General features: G+C 39.6%; 1 pseudogene; it reads left to right on the top strand.

The window, feature by feature from the left end:
* Positions 1-632: 632 nt before the first annotated feature.
* LOC113934351 lies at positions 633-1,081 on the top strand (annotated as a pseudogene).
* Positions 1,082-3,311: the final 2,230 nt, after the last annotated feature.

Here is a 3,311-nt window from a genome sequence, read left to right as displayed (position 1 = left end):
CTCCCTCTCCCACTCCCCCTGCTTGTGTTCCCTCTCTCACTGTGTCTCTCTCAGTCAAATAAATAAATAAAATCTTTTAAAAAAAGATAAAATGTGGGTTTTGGCATATGAATAGACAAACCAGTGGAACAAAATACAAAGTCCAGAAATAGACCCATATAAAAACAAGAATTTAGTACATTTATAAAGTCAATATCTCCTATCAATAGTATAAAGATAAATGATTTGCACAAATAGGGAGCCATTTGGAAAAAGATAAAGTTGCGCTCATAATTTAGATATATTTGGTGATGTATATTTAAAAAGCAAATCCATAAAAGTCTCAGAAAACAAAATTATTTTATTTTATGATTTTGACCCTGTACTAGAACTTAAAATCTAAATACCAGAGGGAAAAGTTTTAAAAATTTAATTATGGGCTTTTCCCAAAACTTTCAAAAATCTTCTGCATAACCAAAAGAAAAGAGGAAATAAAAAGTAAAGTCAAAAGGCAAATAACAAATTTGGAAACATTTGCAACTCATATCACAAGTAAAGGATTATTTTTCTTTTTTTTTTAAGATTTTATTTATTTATTTGATATTTATTTGTCTGGCATCCACATCCACACCACAGGTGCTCCATCTCCCACCATGAACCACAACTCCCAGCACTTCTTCCTGGGCGCCCACAACGGCGTTCCGCCCCCCCCCCCACCTGTGAGATGCTCAAGGAGGGGCACAAGGTGGCTGTACTCGGGGCGCCCCAGAGCTCGGCTCCCGTGACGACCACTGTGATCAACATCTGTAGTGAGACAGCCGTGCCCGACCACATCGTCTGGTCCCTGTTCAACACCATCTTCGTGAACTGGTGCTGCCTGGGCTTCGTGGCCTTCGCCTACTCCATGAAGTCTAGGGACCGGAAGATGGTGGGTGACATGACTGGGGCCCAGACTTATGCCTCCACCGCCAAGTGCCTGAACATCTGGGCCCTGGTCTAGGGCCTCCTTCTGACCATCACGTTCATCATTTTTTTTGTCACTGGATCACTGATTTCCCAAACAATTTCGGAGATCATAAAACATTATGGAGGGTACTCGTAGCTGCCCGTGGCCTGAGGCTGTCACCTCTGTCACAGTGTTTTATGTACATGTCAATCTGCCATTGTAGTCAATAAAGGACTTGTGTGAGGGTAAAAAAAAAAAAAAAGATGATTTTTCTTACTTATTAAGATTATCAAAATTCAAAAGTTGAAGCTAGCCCTCTCACATTTTGTTTATAGAAGTATAAACTACAGAAGATGTATTTGCAAGAATTAAATTTGGCTAGGAGTAACAGTAAAACACACAAAAATAAATTAGTTTCTCACATTAAAGTCAAGAAGTTAATTCCTCACATGAAAATCAAGATATAGGCAGGCTAGGCATGAGGTGTCTGCTCCAGGAAGTTCTCACACATCCAAGATGCTTCTCTGTTGTTGCTCCATTCCCAAGGTCACCTCATAGTTCAAGATGGCTGTTCTAGTTCCAGCCATCACACCCACATTTTAGTCAGCAAATAAAAGGAAGGAGAAGACATGGTCTCTCCATTTGAGGAGACTTCTTAGAAGTTACATATAGCATTTCTGCTTACATCTGTCCTTCTGGGAGAACTCAGACTGTATCTAACTAACTGTATAGGAACTAAGAAATATAAGAGGGGGTGCCTGGGTGGCTCAGTTGGTTAAGCGACTGCCTTCGGCTCAGGTCATGATCCTGGAGTCCCGGGATCGAGTCCCACATCGGGCTCCCTGCTCAGCAGGGAGTCTGCTTCTCCCTCTGACCCTCTTCCCTCTTGTGCTCTCTATCCCTCATTCTCTCTCTGTCAAATAAATAAAAAAAATCTTTAAAAAAAAAAAAAGAAATATAAGAGATTTTTTGTAAGTAATAAAAACCTCTGCCACAAATATGATTTCATGAAATTTTTGTTTCAAATTTATGTAAACATGTATACTCATTGACAAAACAAAATACATTCTTATGGTGGGTCTCAATTTTTTAAACTTTGAAAACTAAATGAGGTGCTATAATATGATACAAGAACACAGGAAGAAAATAAGCATGATTATTCTTCTGACCTACAAGGAAAGGACTTTTTCAAAGCATAAGAACAAAGAAGAGAAATCATGAGGGTTGAATTGGTAAGTTTGAACTACATAAAAATTTTAAAGTTCTATGTCAAAAAATATATATTTTTTTTAAAGATTGTATTTATTTATTTGACAGAGGGAGACACAGTCAGAGAAGGAACACAAGCAGAGGGAGTGGGAGAGGGAGAAGCAGACTCCCGCTGAGCAGGGAGCCCAATGTGGGGCTCGATCCCAGGACCCTGGGACCGTATGACCTGAGCCGAAGACAGATGCTTAACGACTGAGCCACCCAGGTGCCCCTGTCAAAAAATATCTTAAACAAAACCAATAGGAAAAAGATAGGTCAGGTAATAAATGCTGTTAGAACAATTGGTGAGCCATTTTAAAGAAGAAGAAAATTGGCCTCGATAAAATTCCTAACATCAAAACCTTGGCATGCGAAAAATCTAAAGGAAAAGATTGAAATATTCGACAGTCACATTTGGGGTCCAGTCAGGAAACAGAAACCATGCCAGCTATTTTTATAGAGAGAATTTAATAGAAAGAATTGTTAACCATGTACTCAAGGAAAAAAAAAAAGACAGAAAGGATCTGAGATAGCACAAAGGAATAACTGCAGGAAACAGCCACTTTCCCAAGGGCTGGGAAAGCAAAGGAAGGAGTGGGGATGAGTAAAATTTAGAAGGTTATAGATGGGGTCCTCAGAGCTGGAGGTAATACCTCCAGAGAGTTGGGGGGTACCAACTGGCTGCTGTCTCTGAGGTGGTGCAACAGGGCTGCCTGTGTAAGTATTGGAAAAACTGCAAACTGGAATAGTGCTCCAGAAGTTGCCCCTGGGTTAAGACTCATTGCTGCAGTGCTATGGACTCTATCTTTCTTCTTCCTTCTTCCTCCTTTATTCTTCCAGTCTCCTAGTCCTGCCTTCCTGTCAGAGCCTAGCAGGGATCTGGCTAGCAGAGTACAAACATGGTTTGCAGGGTCCCAGATGCAGAGACACAGAACAGAATATAGAGGGGTGAGTTTGAAGCAAGAAAGGATTGCTTAATAATCAGAACTACACCAAAAAAATAAATAAATAAATAAAAATAATCAGAACTACAACTTTATAAAAATTTTAAACAACTAAATAACAGAAGCATTGGAAAAAATTCAGTACATGTATAATTTAGGGTTTGAGGAGACTTTCTTTGAAAAGATAGGAAACC

Source organism: Zalophus californianus, chromosome 13 (genome assembly GCF_009762305.2).
Source record: "Zalophus californianus isolate mZalCal1 chromosome 13, mZalCal1.pri.v2, whole genome shotgun sequence".
NCBI lineage: Eukaryota > Metazoa > Chordata > Mammalia > Carnivora > Otariidae > Zalophus > Zalophus californianus.
Note: the sequence above shows the minus strand (reverse complement) of the source record. Positions and strands in the feature narration are given on the sequence as shown.